This window comes from Lipophrys pholis (genome assembly GCF_963383615.2).
Source record: "Lipophrys pholis genome assembly, chromosome: 4".
NCBI classification, from domain to species: Eukaryota; Metazoa; Chordata; class Actinopteri; order Blenniiformes; family Blenniidae; genus Lipophrys; species Lipophrys pholis.
The window spans coordinates 27,294,369-27,313,638 of record NC_137637.1 but is presented as its reverse complement, the minus strand read 5'-3'; positions in this window follow the sequence as shown (position 1 = coordinate 27,313,638).

The window sequence follows — 19,270 nt, the reverse complement described above, 5'->3', positions numbered from 1 at the left end:
TGAGTAGCTTGAATATGATAATGCATCCGCTGAAGTGAAAGCACTCGAGAGGTAAAGTATCAGCTGCTCGTCTGCATATTTATGTGTGGATCGTCAATTAACGTCAACATTTATATGTGTGTTATCCCATCAAAGCATCCCTGCCCCCACCCCCTTTCAGTCCTCGAGTACGAGTCGCACGAGCATTGCAAGCTAATAGAAACTACTAATTGATTACACTTGCAACTTACTTCTTCAAACGGTGGAGGAGTGACATTTGAAGTCACTGCAAGAAAAAAGGAAGTTGTTGCTTCATTGAAAACAAACATTTTTAGAAATCTAAATCTAAAATGCTGACATGTTTTCAGTTTTGATATTCTCCAGCAGCATTTTGCAAATGTGCTACAGCTCTTTTGCCTTAATTGATCTTTTTATCAACCCCAGAAAAAGTCATTTTGATTATGAAACTACAGATTATTTCTGGTTCTGAAGGTCTTATTTAATTTAGAAGACACCCTAAAAGTAAATTGCATCATTTATATTAGATTCATCACAAAGAGATGCTATGTTGCTCGGATTTTGTGATAAATCTGTTTAAGGAGCAGTGAGCGAGAGTGAAACTCTCACCTTTGCCTCACTCAAGAGTGGCTGGTCTGTTTGTTGTCCACACGGGGGCAGCATTTGTCCGGCAGATCAAGGACACTCACAGTGAAGGGGAAGCAGCAGATTGAAACCCACCTGCTGCGGTGGCCTCCACAAAACAGCATATTCACCTTTGAGACCCATTCAGAGACAATGTGATGGATTACAGCTACCAAAAAAAAAAAAAAAAACTCACTCATGCTACCATACTGTAATTTAAAATCTATTACATATGTGAGGACCTCATTGGCCCGGGACACAGTTTGTCTATTTTGCTTCATGTCAAAAGCTTCTAGTAATTGATTACAGATAACTTCCCTTCAGTGGTTGAAATCAGTGGTATACCAAACCAATCGACGGCTGACGGCTCCCCACTAATGAGTAGTCGCTCTTTCCTGTGGCTTTGTGAACTGCTGTGATCACGAGCAGAAATGTATCAGCTGATAAAGTGCGTGATTTCACCCAAGACACAATGAAATTCATTGAGGTGGGCTGTTGAGCTCCTATTTATCTCCGATGGGTGTCTAAAAAGATCACCTCACTTCTAGTCATGTACAATGTGCCAATGTTTGCTGTTGAGAACCCACAGAGCTATATGAAAGCACGAGCATATACAGTGCGTGTGTGCGTGTGTGCGTGTGTGTGTGTCTGGCTGTTGTTTTTCCCATCTGCTGAGCTGCAGTGCGACTCATTTATCTCAGTTATCCAGACAGTGTCAGAGCTCCATCTGTGAAAACAGTAAACACACTGACTCACACTCTAAGTGACTGCCATTGATACCAGACAAGAGAGCACTGCAGATACACACAAGAATATTCTGCAACACACACACACACACACACACACACACACACACACACACACACACACACACACACACACACACACACACACACACACACACACACACACACACACACACACACACACACACACACACACACGGCTACAGTTACTGTTTGTTTTCATCTCATTGCAGTGACAGGACCATGGAAACTCCAGAGAGGAGTTGGATAATAGTCGCTCCCCGGGTTAATGCCCCAGGTTGCAGCTCTCTTTGAAATGATTCCTGGTCTGCCTGTGTGTCTGCGTACAGTCGGACTAGATGAAGACGTCAAGCCACCGGCTGGCCGCTGGATGATCCACTGCGGTGAGGCGATACCTGCTTGCCTGTCAATCGTCTGAAGCTTCCAAGTAAAGAGTTTGTAAAAGTGAGCGTTCTCAAAAACTTTTTGAGCTGGCGTGTCAAACATACATCCCGAGGGACAGACCTGGCCCACCACAGGGTCCAGCACAGCCCATGTGACCTTGCAAAGAGTTAAAATGACAAATAGAATATGGAAAATGAACAATTTCAATAAAATTTAACAACTTTTACTAATTTGTTCAGCGGGGGATCAGTCACACAACACTGAGAACCAGGACTGAACCATAGATGGCAGTATCTCTTCAATCAGTGATGTAGTAGTTAATGCTTGCTACTTTAAGGCTAACAAATAAGCATTAGGGTCACAACTGTGAAGGTGAATTAATAAAAACATGCACTCTGAAGGCTGATGATTTTTGCTGACAGAGTGATCATCCTTATTCATAAAATTTTGTTCAAGGAGTATTTGTTTCTGATGGCAGGAATAAAAATAAATAAATAAAATAAAAATCCACATATTTTAACCAGAGCTTCATCAAATTCTATAAAATTTTAATCTTTTGTCACACTTCTGCATTCAGGAAACAAACTAACAGCAGTTTGCTCAATCCTTCAAAGGACAATCTCTGAAAAACACCCCAGAGTGTTATTTAAGGACATTTCTGTAAAATAAAAAAAGACATCCTTATATGCCCTTTTCACATCATAAAATATGTTCAAAAGTATTACACTGACCAAAAATAAAACTAGTTTCGAAAGTCCTAAAATTGGATGCATCTCACTGCAACTGAGAACCACTGTACTCCTACATAATGTTAAATTATAGTCAAAATAATATATAATTTGCACAAAACTACTCTAAGTGTGGCTCATTCAAGGCATTGGACATATTTAAAAAAAATAATTTTTCACATTGCTGCCTCTCTTCATTACTACCTGGTACTTTATCTTATTTGAAGACTTTCTGCACAAGGTAAAAATAAAATAAAAAAAAACACTACAAAAAAAAAAAAACAGACCCACATGTTCCCCATCATCAAACAGCTGTGCTTCTTACAAATGCCCTCACACTGTGGAGGATAAACACTGTACAGGCTGTGAACGGTGACAACAGAGGAGTTTTGATATCAGAGGATGAACAGGTGTGCAGACAGCCCCAAACTTTAATCAGCCTTCCTTTGTTGTGAATTTGTGTGTCGTGTTGACGGAGCTCCTTGGAGCCCGAAACCCTGCGTGGCTGCCTCACAAGTCGCCTGCCAAGTTGCCACGGGTTATGGAGCTCTTTGTGGCATGAAAGTTGCGCCCCGTGCAGCCGGATTACCAATATCAGTCACCCTGGCAGCAGCAGCTCCGCCTCGGGCTGAGTTCTGACGTGCTGCTGAGAACAGGGCCGGGGCAGTTTTGATATGCCTGAAAACCTGCGCGCACATCTTCAAGAGACCTGAAAATATGCCGTGCGTCTTCCTCTGTTTTGATGCCGTTTGAGCAGAGGATTTAATCTCTCTTTGCTATGGGGTTCAAAGGAGATTTCTTTTTTTTTTTGTTGTTGTTAAATGGAGATGTTTCACACTGGTTCTTTCATTGCTTTTTCACAGGTTTGTTTGTTTTTACGGATTTAGAGCCCGGTGTGAACAAAAATAGTCTTTTTGTTTGTGATAATTTGTTTGTGGTGTTGCCAGGCACATTTCCTTTTATGTCATGTTGGGTTTTTTTTTTTTTTTTTACTGCATATTTGTGGTATTATGGCATACAGTGAATCTTTCTCTATGCTCACAACACAGCTCAATGAATAACACAAGTAATGCAGTCAGTGCATCAAGCTGTCACTACCACCACCCGCCCCCCTCGCCTTTTTTTCTTTCTGTCTTTTTAATACCCCATGCCAGTTGAATATCTAATGATGGTTATGATGAAACGCCTTGAAATATTGAATCCAAACGACTTTGTGACTCTCTGACTTTATCTGTAGTACCACAGGTCAGACTTCTTATTTAAAGAGATCAGGAGAACTTCAATCCCTGGGTTTGGGGGCCTTTCTGTTTGGAGCTTGCGTGTTTGGAGGTAAAATTGTGCAAAGTTGTGAGTGTGAGTGTGAGCTTTAGTTTCTGTGTTTGTCCTGTGATGAACTGGTGATCTGTTTGGGGTGTACCCTCCCTTTACTCATGAGTAGCTGGGATTAGCTCCAGCCCCCCCTGACCCTGAGGTGGATGAAGTAGTTGAGAAGATGGATGAATGGATGTGGCTGGACACAATTAAGTGTAATCCCCTGAATAAAAACTTTGTAATCCTTTGTCTCTGTAAGCCAGCACTGAAACAGTAATGATAGAACTAGGCATCAAAATTAATTGATGAGGTAAAATAAAATGTCATACTATTTGGAGGGGGAAAAAAATAACTACACACATAAATTTCTTCTTTTGCTTTTACTTGTTATGAATGGTCAATGTCTGGGTGATCATTCATGTTATGTAATGATACAGACTTTGAGACTCCCAATATTCCAGCTGTAAAAGTTGAGTTACTTTCACATTTTAAGAATTGAAAAGCAAAAAAAAAATGAAATAAAAAAAATTGGTCAAAGTTTGAACTGGAAAAACATTCAAGTTGCAGTTCTTATGAACACGAAAGTGAACATTATGTTCAATTATTTGCATAAAGTATGAACTTCTAGGCTTTCTCTCCTTTTTCTTTCCATTGTGTCCACATTTCCTTTTGCACATAAATCCTCTCTTCCCCTCACTGACACTTTGCCACATTGCTCTTCTCCTTCCACCTGTCTCTGCTATCTTACTTCACACACACACACACACACACACACACACACACACACACACACACACACACACACACACACACACACACACACACACACACACACACACACACACACACACACACACACACACACACACACACACACACACACACACACACACACACACACACACACACACACACACACACACACACACATTTTAACATCCTGCTGCTACATTCACGTTTCAGGCCTCACCGAGACCACAATCGACTCCTCACCTCGCTCACTCCACTGTTATCCATCATCCTCTATTGGTCCATTCATCACATAGCCGGGACGCTATTGGTTCATTCATCAACCAGCCAGCGATCCTGCAGCTGCAGATGACAACCAGCACATTGGCCCAGGAATGTATAGGTTCAGAGTTTGGTTGCTAATGTTGCACGGCACTTGAAAATGTGCAGTGAGCATTCGTGGAAGTTTTCCCAAACACAAGGCTCTTTGAAGGAGAGTAACGCAGAACGTTCACAGATATTAGTGCGATGAAGCAGAATGCAGACACGAGGCCTGGTAGTCATGCAGAATCTGTTTTCTTGATTTCATATATTGGAGGTTGTGAAACGAGACACCTGTGACTGATGAGCTTGTCAGACATAAATCTGAGAGCAACACTGTGAATTTATACATGTTTGAGCTCTGGCTGCCAAAGATATTTGTGATTGCCTGCCAGGCATCTGTTAAAATCATAACATAGAACACCCCAAACATAAGCTGCCATCAGATCCCACTTGTGAGGTCCATTTTTAAAAATACACAACCGAATACAGAATGGTTCAAATCACTGGCGAGACGAGTATTTACCGTTAAAAAAAAAAAAAAAAAACATAAACAAAAATATTATACTCCTTTCCCTAGGCAGCAACCCAGTGTTTTGAATGAACCTCCTCAGCTTCGCTGTTTAACTTATTAAAAGTAAGGTGGGATTCTTTTTGAAGGTTTGATAGGGAGGTGTGCCGAATGCCATGCGAGGTGCTCAAACCCATCAGGATCAAGCAGGGTTTCGTTGTGGTGCCCGGGGAAATCGCGGTACACAAAAGAATGAGATTGGGTATGGAAACAGTGGGATTGAGTGATGACCCACTCTACCAGCTGAGCCACAGACACCTCGAAGATAAACACTATAACTCTGTCCGTCAACATGTCGTGGAACAGGGCAGGAAACTCTCACACATTCACGTTCACATCACACCTGCATTTTCTCACAATCAACAGCCATTTTTACCTCAATGATTAACATTAATTTCATATTTATTAAGCAATATCATCACATTTAAGACATTCAGGATTTTACATAATAGCCTCGTAGCTTTTGATTTTCCCTAGCTATATTTTTTACACACGTTTTACTCAACATCTACTTTTAAAATTACATTTAAACAGATCTACCTTGCACTTAAAAGTTATTAACCACATTCCTTCTTAAAAATCACAAGGAAAAGGCATCTTGGAAAACTTCATTTCTTTGTTTCTTTCATCTCTTCCATAAGTAACACTCAAAGCCCCAAAATGAATGTATCCTCACTGGAATTTGTTTTAACATGTTCTTAATTCAATGGCTGTGAATGTGATTGCAGTGGATTTATGGTATTTGTGTGTGTACAAGTCAAAAGTAGTCAGGTCTGTGTACAATACACTAAATAAAGTCATGCTGGGCTGATTTACTGCAGTAAATACTGATGTTTCCCACAATCAGCCGGGGTCAAAAGCGCTCATCCTGACTGAACTATCACACAAACGGACATGTGCACACACCGAGTCATGACATGGACGGAGAAGCAAACCTCTGAATGAGGCGCCGTCGCATTCCTCTGGTTACACATAAATGTTTGCACGTGCGGCAGGCCAAACACAAAAACGCACACACGCATACTGGCGCCGTTAAAGAGTTTCAGGGCATCTGGAAAACACACGTCTTTTTACACACACACCGATGCGCACAGCTGAACTTTTAGACGAACCTGACCCAGGTCCACTCGCCTCACCCACGTTGTACACACAGAATATAAACTAGCCTGAAGTCTCTCCCTGATATTAATTGCAGTGTGAATGTTTTCACGTATCTATTAGCACTCCTGCTCCCAGAGGAACACAGCTGTCTCTGACAAATCAGCTCATTTGCCCGTCGTTGTCCTCATCTCAGACTCAACGGCTAAACCGCCTGTCGCCCCGGAGAGCTGAAACGAAAGACAGGGAGAGAGAAATATACGCACGTGTGAACGTATAGTTTAGGTATTTGTCAGCGGGACTGTGTCATTCTGGAAAGTGGGTTTATATCATCACCACCACCGGCAGGAAAGTTCACAACCTCCTCATGACCTCATTATTTCCCTTCAGTTTAAAGCCTAATGGTCTTTCCTGAAGGCTGCCAGAATTATTTAAACCCCTGGTTTATTAAATCTTTTTGCAACCAATTAGAGCCCCACAAATGTGTGCATGTTGAGCTAAAACCAAGGTGCTTTTACTGCTTTTCTAACATTTTGAAGGTGAGCTGCTTTTTTTTTTTTTTTTTTTTTCAGCCCACTAACGCGATATGCTTCTGTGATGACTGAATGGAGCCGCAGCTGTCGATATTATGAAACTCGAGTATTAATGTACGAAAACCCTTCAACGCTTGATTGATGACATAATAACATTTTGCGAAAGAGTTTTGCGGCATGTAGCCATACATGCTTTGTATTGAAAACAAATATGCTGATGTGTTACAAATCAGTCGATTTGTAATTGAAATTACCACCCAAATTATAGGAGGTGGATGGTGGATGGTGTAATGGTTTGCAATGTGCCTTAATAATGAGAATTCATTGGTTTGACGCTGGGATTTGAGAGAAAGTTTGAAGATTATTCACCAGGCAAACTTCCAAATTGATAGGCTGTTCTGGTTTTCCTTAGACAATCCAAAAACATGCATTTGAGGCAGATTGGGACTTTAAATTGGTCGAATGTGAGCGTGTGTGAATGTCTCTGTGTTTGCCCTGTGATGTACTGGGGAGCTGTGTTCTCTGCCGTCACCCACACTCAGATGGATTGGCTCCAGCACCCTGCGACCCAGAGCTGGATGAAGCAATATATAAGCTGGGTGGAAGGATCGATGATGGGAACTCATTTGCAGCGCTGACAACACTTAAAATTTACACCTGGAAAAAAAGGTGGGAAGGGGTCAACAACAGAGCTAGTCAGATCTAGTTTTTTCTGTCGATGAGGGTCATTTTGCATCAGTTTTAAGCTTCTTCTTGAACTACCTGGCTGGTTAGGTGCTTGACAGTCGCTCTGTGTTCGTCCTGTGACGTACTGGTGACCAGTTCAGGCTGTAGTATCCTGCTTTATACCGAGTGTCAGCTGGGACAGGCTTTATTTATTCCCATCATGATCAAACCACTGCGTTACCTTCACAAAGTGGTTGATCCAAGACCCTGATACGGCTGGCTTTCGTCAGTCACGTCTGTCAACCTTGACGCTAGTCGTTCTGTGAAACGAGCAAAAGCACCAGGCACATGGGCACAGCTGTGTTCTAACATCATAGCGGTGTTATTATCTACCTGCCTTTCACCTAATGTTAGGTGGGACAGACCCCAGCTCAGCGCAAACCCACTGTGGATAAAGCATGCAGAAAGGTGTATATATGTCTCAGTCCCTGTCGCCACATGATTCTAAAATCCCGTTCAACAACAGTGTCTCCGTCTTCAGGCTCAGGCGGCGCGCTGTGAACACTTTTCACCGGAACGTCTCTGTACCAAAGAGATAGTCCCTGTGGAAATTGAAAATTGTTGATGCAATTGTTCACGGCAATAAAAATGTTATTCAGCAGCAATATCTCATTCCAGAAAATGTGTCTCCAGTTAGTTCTGAACTGACTGACTCCGCCCAAGGAAAGTGTAACAAAAACAAATCTGTAAGACAAGATGCAATCATAGATAAAATATGTTCTTCTTTTTTTTCATTTTTTTTTTGCCGTATGCATGAGCTGACCTTATATAACAAAGTGTTTCAATATTCTGGAGACAGATCAGGGTCAGTACTTGCTATTGACATAAGACACAAACTTTGTGTGCTTGTTTCTTCACTGTGAATGAATGCGATGGCACGTCTGGTCCCATACGGCCGTCCATATATCAGCCTGCAGTGGTGCGACGGGGCACAGCTGAGGCTGGTGCCAACATTAACAAGGGCCTCTTCATTGCCATGCACTCTCCTGCAGCGCTGCACCTGTCGCCATTTTTACACACAACTGTGTGTGTGTGTGTGTGTGTGTGTGTGTGTGTGTGTGTGTGTGTGTGTGTGTGTGTGTGTGTGTGTGTGTGTGTGTGTGTGTGTGTGTGTGTGTGTGTGTGTGTGTGTGTGTGTGTGTGTGGACAACATAAAATTGAAGAGACATGTGGTGCACATACACATTCCTCCACCCCGGCCCATGAATCACTCTGCCCCCACCTCAGCGGCCACCGACCGGTCGTCCTCAGAGAGGAAGAGGGATGAGAGGGCGAAGGAGGAGTGTGGGAGGCTGAAGTATGCGCAGAGCAACAGCGGGACGTCGTGTGTGTGCAGTATCTGTATCTGTTGATGTGGATGTGTATGCACTGGCTCTGATACAAAGCCTGCATGTCGTTGCACAGGTTTTATTAGAGGTTTATCTGTGAGGGATCGAAATGGAACAATCCGATTAAGGAGATGTAAGTAAACATACGTCCACAATTAATGGCATGTGAGGATCCAGTTGGCTCTAACGCTGCTTGAGACAATACACTGGGCGCAATAAAGTATATACTCTTTCTTTTTTCTTTCAGTTCACCGACAGAAATCTAAACAAAAGATTCACTGGACACCAAAAGTACTCCTTTTGTCAGGATGACACATTTGGTGTCTTTGAGAGCTGCTGAACTCCACACCTACATAAAGAACATTTTTGGGGGATTGAGGAAACAAGTCTCTGATTTCAGGGTTCAAACATTAATTTGATTTTCTTTTTGGCAACACTTCAAACAACAAGATCATGATATCAAGCCCCTTTATCTTCCCATATAAGGAATACAACCGTCATTTCTTGGCACGCTGGAGAATCGTCAGAACTTGAACAAGAGTTTTGCACAGCAACTTACCTGCAGCTTACACTTTCATTGCATGTTCTTGGAACTGCTATGAATTTGGTCTGAGATCTCTTTTGTTCTCTATTGGTTAAAGATATGAAAAAAAAATTGCAGAATTACTTGCACATTTAAAAAAAAATAATTTGTATGACTGATTATGAGCTCATTTTGAATAATTCTCTTAGTTTTGCTTCAGCCCTTACAATGTTTTTTTGTTTGTTTTAAACTGAAAGCTGCGCCCCGACATCACAACAGCAAAGACAAGCTGTTCAGTGTTGGCAGAGAAGATTTTCCAAATTTGTCATGAGTGCAAGCCATGGACTCAACTCTGCTTACAAATGTGGCACCATTTGAAAAGTTGATTAATCAGGATTTCCAATGGGTTATGTTTTATTATGAAGACGTATTATTACAATGCAGAAAAGAAAATTCAACAAACACATTTCTATAAATGGGCGCTGTTTGGATTTTGTAGTGCTTTGCCTGATAACAATAAAATAAACTCAATACGATGACAAAAGTTACAATTTGGTCAACTCATACTACTTAACTATTCAAACAAGCACTCTTAACTGCTCATTGCAACTTTAAACACATCTGACTTCAAAAGTATCATAGTTTGAGTTTATTGTTGCTTAACTCACTTTCTGAGGCTGCTATTGTCTAACAAGAACGTCTTGTTAACTATCACTACGTGTTTCATGATTTAAAAACAATCTGCTCTATGACCGTGTCCCTCTGACCCCCACATGCTGACTGTATTCCGTCCACTCACACTCTCCCACCGGGGGCCCGACATGCCCCGGGACACAATGTTAAATTCCACATGGCTGAGCTACCTGGCTGCACTATTATTGGACCACATGCCCGACAGGGCTGCAGGGAGGAGACAAAGAGCGACTGTGGGGCTGATTAGTAAAAGAACTGGAGACGGACGGCAGGTCGAGACGCTCGCTGTCTGACACAAGACAGTCCAACAACAGGCCAACAGACACAAAGCAGATGAAGCAGAGTGAGACGTGATTTAGATGAACCATAACAACAGATCAAAATTACATCAGCGGAAATAAATTGACTTTTTACGTCAACATTTTGCCTCCTAAAAGCACTTTTTACTGCAACGTATGGAAAAGCATGGTTAGCTGGTCTACTTTCATGAAGAGAGTGTTTCAACTGTTCATAGTTACCTCAGCTGGCCAATCTTTTCAGGTAAATCTCAGTGTTGTCTGAAATGTATTGATCTATTATGAGGTTTGACTATGAACGCAGTCTGATCAATAAACACTCGTTCAATGGAGGAAATTACCTCACCAACAATATTCATAGTTTAGTTCTTAGGCGGCTATCTGAATGGAGCTTTAGTGTTCGACCTGTGCATGTGTGAGTTTTCTTCAGGTTTTCTCCCACAGTTCAAAGACATGCCTTCGGGGTTCATTGGTGATTTTAAACAGGCCTTAGGTGTGAACATGACTTTGTCTGTTTGACCCGCAGTTCCCTTTAATCAGCTGGGATTGGCTCAAATAAAGATGTATAGAAGATGGATTGAAGGAAGGCTGGGCACAGAGAGACATGGTGATGGCGTGTTTATTATTTTCTCTTCACAGCTCAAGTTTTATTCCAGGATAGGACTGTCCTCTGTGGAGTTTTCATGTCTTCCCTGCATGGCTTTGCTCTAACCTCCATTCAATTCAATCCCATGATTAATTGGTAATAGAGAACATCTTTCATGGCAGTTCAAATGTTTTGGTTGTTTTGTGAAAGAAAAACAAACAAAAAGTAAATGATTTATTTCCTTATTTATTCATAGAGACTGGTGCCTTGTCCTTTAGCCAATGACAGCTGGAATTCGCTGCAGCCCTTTCAACCCTGGCCTGAATACCATAGGTATACATTAAATGTTAGGTGGGTGTATTGAATTTATTATATTATTTAAGACTTTAACTGTTTTTGCTGTTATTTTACCACAGATATTAAAAGATATTGCAGATTCACTTTTAATCCTATTGGCTGATTGGTCCAAACAAAATGTGTTGACCAATTGATTCAATATAAGAAATTGAAGCTTCTTTTTTTTTTTTCACTGTGCCTTTTTAAAAGCGCTTTCACTGGACAGACAGCTGTTTCTTTGTGTTTCATGTGTCCAGAAAATGGGAATCTCAGATGTTACTTTGAACGAAGGGAAGATAATCGACTGCCACACGAGCACAAGCTCATTACTGAATCAGAAAAGCAACCCCATCCATAATATCTACACGTTCCAGCCAGATGGTGTTGTGCTTAGAGACAGTGGTGTCTTTTCCACGGGGCAGAGGATCCTCACAGAGAACATCTCATATATTTACATTTGTTCTCTTCACATTCAGGCCCACCAGGCTTCTGCTTCCTCCTCCTCTTTCTCCAGGGTCATGGGACTCATGTGTGGATGAGACAGATAAGACCTTACGTGGGAGAAGAGGCTTGAAAAGTTTTGTCTTTGAGGTTGACGGAGGAGTAGAAAGGAGGGAAGCAGGAGAGAGGAGGGGAGAGGCCGCACACAGCAGATGTTCTGATGTGGACTTTGGGCTTCAGCCACAGTGGGTGTGAAACTGAAGGATGCTAAAGTGATTTACATGCAACTTTTTCTTCAGGCCTCCTCTCCATCACTTCTGTTTCTCTCCTCCTTTTCTCACCTGTTTTCCTTCTGTTTCTTCAGTTCTCTCTTCCCTTCTCAGCCCCTCACCATACATCTTCTCCTTGTGTCTGTTCCATCTCCTCCTCCTACACTCATCATATTTCCTGTCGTCTTCTTTCCTATTACTCTTTCTCCGCCTTCCTTCCTTGTCTTTTTTGTCGGTAGGCCTCCTTCCTCCTCTCCTCCCCCTTCCTCCTCACCTGTTACATTTTCTTTCATTATCTTACCTCCTCCACTCCACTGCTCTCCTCCTTTCCTGCTTCACGTCTCCTTCATTACTCTACTCCGCCTCACTCCCCCTCTTAACTCTACAGTCCTCCTGCGGCTGCTTAAGCTCCACAATATTATCATTTCTGATGTAACTTTGCTGCAAACATCTTGTTTGTTGGTTCAAAGAAGCCGAGAAGGAGATTTTGAGACGCTTATCTTTCACCTATCTGCCAGCTAAAGGCTCCCAGTTGTTTCTGCTTCAGTCTGGGGAGATGATTTGTGTTGAGATAGACAAAAAAATTTGCCCTCAGCCTGCAGCTTGCAAATGGAAATCATTATGTGTGATTGGAAAGTTTGGCTGCCGGAGAAAAGCCCGACTGTCTCGGAGACTGACAGAGGAGACTACCCACTGGTCCTCAGATGGTATTTGTGATAAAGCAATCAGCCTGGAGGTTACTAAGGGCCTCTCAGCACTGCCGATCAACCTGAATGACTGTTACCGTTCAGTATTTGTGGGATCAGGGATCATCCACAAAAGCGGTGATTCTTTTTTTCACAATTAAGATTTGCATCATACGCACGTTGACGTCTACATGCCAGAGTCTGATAATGTCTAAAACATGATGATTCACTCGGACCTGTTGCTTTCCTGCCGTGTTTTTCCATACAGCTCTGATCCTGACCTATACTCTCTCCCCCACCGCTCTAATCGCTTTCTGCCCCCACGTCTTCTGTCCCTTCCACTCCCCTTCCTCTCTTTGCTTTGATGTTCCTCGTCAGTATCACTCCCCCCGCCTTTTCACCATCCAGCTCCAGACACCCTGGTTATCCCAGATTACAGGGTGGAGGCTGAGAGGAGACGAGAAGACACACAAAACAGTCTTTTTTTTTTATTCTCCCGACGTGAAAAGTCAGACTCTTTTTCTCACAGTCTTTCTTGTGCGTTTCTATATGTCTGCTTCCACACTAAAATGAGACAGCTGCATTGTTTAAATGCTGGTATGTCCCATGATTAAAATATTCATTTCATTCCAATGATGTAATGTAGTGACTTTGGACAGAGTTTGCATCTTCTCATTGTGCAATGCTGACTTTTCTTTAGACACTTCAGTTTCCTCCCACAGTTTAAAGCTTCTTTTGTTTTGTGATGGCTTTGACAGGAGATGTTGGGATTTTGTCCGTTGACATGACACTTCTCACTTAACCACTATCTTCAACCGTCGAGATGAAATATATTCAGACGTTGCATGTTCATCAACTGTTTATTGCTTCATCTCAGGTGAATAAACACTGCCAAGTCTGAAATTCAGTCATGTGTGATTTCTGGAATCTGTTAACATTTAACTTCCTGTGCATCAGGAGCTCGTACCATCTGTCTGCCTCTCTTGTATCTGCTGGCTGCGCTCACAGCAACCACCATCTGCTACCTGCTCCTCACCTCTTATCAGCCTGGACAGTTCAGCAACAGGCCTCGCACTCTAACTCATTCATGTCTACATTTCATCTGACTTTTCTTTTTTATTCTGAGTTACTTTCATTGAGGCTGGAGTTAGTATGACAAGCTTTATAAACAACCGACCAAACAGGTGGAGACAATACAGCAACCAGTATAAGCTATAGTGAATAAAATTGAACTAATTTGAGAAGGATTTTTATGACAGTAAATCATTTAGATCAACCAGAACTTAATAAAAACCATGAGAAATGTAGTTTTTACACATAATGATAAAACCATGTAAGTTTTTAATTTGATGGTGGTCAGTTCAGTTTCCATGTCTTCCTGCTACTGGAAAAAACCTGACAACGAGCCACTTATTACCGTCAGGTGTGTTGAGATCTAATGAAATGGATATACACACCTGAGTTAACATGAGTTGGAGCACTTGAGCTCAAGAAACTTCTTTTTTTTTTTAAATTGTTTTCCAATATTAAACAGTTACGATAACTTTGACTTTGTACTTGACATCACCCAACTCTAAAGCACAAAATATTAGTATTTTCTACAAACTTCTGAATGATTTTTGTTGTTGTTATTTTTAATCCAATCCATATGTTATGGCTTTTTGTTAATGAAATTCCTCAAATGTGGCCTCCTACATCATCCACACTAAGCCTGGTGCCCCCTAAATCCTCTGCTAATAATGCAAAGGCTTGTAAAAGAACAAGTGAGATTTCTTTAGTGGCTGGACTGCTACCATGGAGCCTTATCCCCCGAAAACCCCCTTGAAAATCTCCTTATCTCGAACCATCCCCCGCTACATGTCATCTATGTGGTCCACTCAACCTCGACACCCTAATCTTGACCCTGTCCCAATCCGGCCCTCTCCTCTAATCCTGACCTTACCCCCCCCCCCCCCGCCCTGCTGAATACCCTGGCTGTGTCAGTATAACGAATGCACCCCCATCCTCAAACCCAGCATGCAGCCAGGCAGTGATGGATGTGCACATCACAGCCTCGGTTTACAAAGCCTCCGTGAATACAGTGCAGCCACCCCAGATCCTGTCAGCTGACTCCCCTCCGCTCGGGCCCTTAATGCTGCACGCAGAGGGGCTCCCTGCGAGGAGCGACTCTTAAAACCTGATAGTAGAGTCCGTGGAAAGACTCATCCATAAATGTCAACTCCTCGCTCTCCGGCCCCCACCGCTAACACCAATAGCAACCGCGGAGAGTTTTAGTTCACTCCAGAACCACTTTATGGGGGTCTCACACAGGAAAACTCACGGTGTGAAATTGAAGATGGATCGTCGTCACTTAAGAATGTGCTGCGGAGACGTTGGGAGAGTGATGGCTTACGTTATTTGTGCTTTAAAAATCTCTTATATTTTCTCCCGTGGCACTATGCATTTCTCTGGCGACGCACCGTTAAACTTTAAATCCTCAAACAACAAAGCCTCCATCAATAACCCCTCACCTTTGCACGAACTGACAGAATATTACATTGACTATCTATTTCAGCCCATTCCTGACTCTACACAACCCTAAAGCTGTGCACCCAGGTAGTAACCTGAATCCTGCCATGATATTGCAATTCCTCGGACAGGATTTGTGTTTGTCTAGCTGTGTGTGCAGCATGTTTGTGTGTGCATGTGTGTGTATGCACAGGAGTAGGAAGTGGCGGATTGAGGGACAGCGTCAGACACTAAGCCCCGAGATCAGCCACCTGTGTGTTATCAAGGACAGCCTGATAATCCTCTCTGCCCTGTATGTGCCCTCTTTACCTCCACACACACACACACACACACACACACACACACACACACACACACACACACACACACACACACACACACACACACACACACACACACACACACACACACACACACACACACACACACACACACACAGTCTGATCTCATGTCACTGGTTTACTCCAGAAAACACTCCCACACAAAATATGACTTAGCTCATGCTGGAAACTTGCGCATGATAGATGTGATGGTCTTTGCTGGCGGGACCCACGGAATAACGCTATTTGTGATTCATTTATCCTGCAGGGTGTTATCATCAAATGTAATCAAAATATTTCTTGAGTGTGAATTTGGAAGTTCAAAGGCATCCAGCTCCTCCAGGCAGCAGTGAAAAATAAACCCACATCACTCCTGATGAGTGGGAGTTTCAACCATCGCATAAATTCAAATGCACAGAGGCGCACGCGAGCAGGTGAAGACCTCAAGATGCAAATCAAGGGAAAATGAACTGGGCCCTGCACTGTAATTTCCTCATCAGACAGAAAGACACACTGTCATAAGAGCTGCTTCAATCCAAACCACAACTCAACAGGTAATTAGACATCAGCAGCTCTCTCAAACTGAACCTACAGCGGGAGTCTTTTCTGAGTCTGAGACGCAGGAGCCAGCACGTGAAACCACACGCTGCACCCACAAACCACCTCGACACTTAATTTGAAATTTTTCACTTGCTCCCCTTCGACCTGTTTTTGCCATTTGCTCCTGCAGACGCTTCCAAAGGGGGAACTCCATTGCCGAAACATAGGTAAACCTATCCAACAAGGGAGCCCATTCTTTTGAAGGATCACTAAATTTCGGGTGTAATTTAATTCCCGCGTGCCTCATGTCCCATATCACGGCTGCGCGTCTCTGAGGTACAACACCACAGTAAATAATGACCGGCAGCTCCACCTCTACTTGCCAGGCTGTTATTTCTTTACAGTACAGAAATCATAAAGGGACTTCAGCCATAAATATACATCATCCAACAGCTCTGTAAAGACCCCACAGAGGAGAATTATGGCTGTGCAGAGCGCACTGCACGAACTGAATACCATAAAGCCTTGAAATAGGATGCCTATTGTTATACTGAGGTTTAGCTATAATGCATAGGCTGGAAGAAAAATGCATGCAAAAGTTAACTGAAAGATAAGTCTTAAAAACAGTATGAAGAAAGCAGGAGATGCATTTACATCAGAGGAAAACCTAAAAAAAAAACTTTGGGTAAGAAGAAAGTATTTTGCTCGACAATATTATCAAATACTGGTCAATGATTAACGTGGTTTAGCCATCAGTCGAAATGCATCCCAACATTATAGTTTTGCACCATTGCGCTGGATTATCTGAATTATAAGAGTTACCTTAACAAGTAAATTATATTTTGATAAAAGTGAGAAAATTGAGAGCATTTGAACAACTTCAAATACATAATAAAGTCAGTTTCTTACATTGTGATTTGAGCTGGACTCAAAGATTAAACCCACACACACAGACAAGATAATTCAGATTGCAGGCAGCATATAAAAAGTGCCTGTTTACCATTTAAGAAGACTCCTAGAAATTAACAAAGATTAAAATATAATTGATTGGGGTATTTCCCAGCATGCTTTTTTCCTGGTAATTTTTTTAGATGACAACCTGGTTATTAATTAGTGGGTGGGCATATAGTATTTCCCATAAAATACTGTTTTGGAAGTAAATATCTCAGGTAAAAAGAATAGCGAAAAAATGGAATAAAGATATGAGGCAGGTGGAGATAGTAAATTGCGACTAAGCTTCACCTTCAGAATGAAAGCTTCATGTGAGCAGACATGAAATGGTCGCTTTGCGGCAGTAGTGTAACAGCAGTTCAAATAACATCTTTAAATGTGAAACACAGTATTCAAGTGCAGCTCGACGTGAGGAAAGTCATGTGAGTCTCACGCTCAATTTGGCAGCCCTGAGTGTAAAACAAATCAGCGTGTCAAACAGCTGATGAGGCTCAACAGGAAGTTTACAGATCATTGCAATTTACCCTCCACGAAAACTAAAACATGTGTGTTTATACATGTTAAATATAATCGAAGTCAGCGAGAACAACCTCATTACTTCATGCTTGTGTTACAGAGAAAGTCTGCTGTCTATTAAAGTCACTGTGGGATTTTAAGAGGAATCCCTGCCTGACCAGACTGCGTGCAAAGGTGGACGACACGTCACCACATCCTCCCTTTGCACTAAGGATGCTTCACTTTTTCAATTCTTTTACTTCTAAAAGCCTCTGCCTCTCTAATATGTTGCCAGAGAGTCTAAATAGTTACAAAACGCTTCTCCAGCTGTTGTTAATTAGTATCACTTCCGTTTTCTAACTTCTATCAAAAGTAACATGAGCTAACATGAGTTATATACATATATTAGTTTTTTTGCACTGGCAATATTTTAGAAGTTGGAATTGTCATTTGTAATTGATTATTATCGCAGCATTTCACCACATCATGAATCTCAACCCCCCCCCCCCAAAAAAAAATTAAATCAACGTGCTTTGTTTGCTCTGTTCTATTAAATCACCTTCAATGTCACTTTGTCCAAATTAGTTTTACGGGTCGATGGAGTAAGTGAGAAGGCAGGGTCCAACCAGGACATTTTCCGCGTCCATCTTAGTTTCACATAATAATGACTTTATCCCCAGTATGGCCTTTGTGCTGTGTTGTGACATTGGATTACTTGACAATGTGTTTGCAACCGGGTACTCAGATTATCAAGTTTAAGTGTGAATGAACGTGATATGAAGCAAGGTCTTTAATTTTTGTTTGTTCACTCGTTTTACTTTATTTTGAACGGAGTTGGAAGAAGCATGAGCATATCAAATCATCCCCCTTCTTCAGTCTTATCAGAGGGCGGCACAGTAATGTAGTGGTGAGCACTCTCACCTCATAGACTATAACTTCCCATTATGGTCCAAAAAAAACATGCAGAGACAGAAGACACAGGAAGTCCAAGATGCAGGCTATAACGGTGGTGTAACTATGAGAAGTGGTTGAAAGAATTTGCCTCCTGGTTTGCAGAGGTCTTGATGAGCGTGTTGTGATGATCCACAGTTCTGCACTCTGGCCTTAGTTCCACATCACGTCCCCGGGCCCCACCCCGATAATCCGACACCACTTCCCCTCTTCAGGAGCGAAAGCGGGAATGAAATCTATCGTTTCCAGATCAGTGGAGGGAGGGAGGGAGGGAGGGAGGGAGAGAGAGTGGGGGTGAGGCGGGGGGAATAGCATGACCTTCTTTGATCCCCTGTGAAGGTCTTCCTCCTTCCCACCCTCCTCTCCACGTCTCACACGCACGTTCTGCCCTGCCAAGCACCTGTCTGCAGGTATGAAATTAGAGCGAGAGAGACATTCAAGGCTTTTGCCTGCGCACAATGTCTTCTCTCACCTGAATGTTCTCCGCGCTTATCTCCCCAACCTCGTCTGCTTCTCACCACATCTGTCAGCGTCTATATCTCCGATTAAATTACAGAC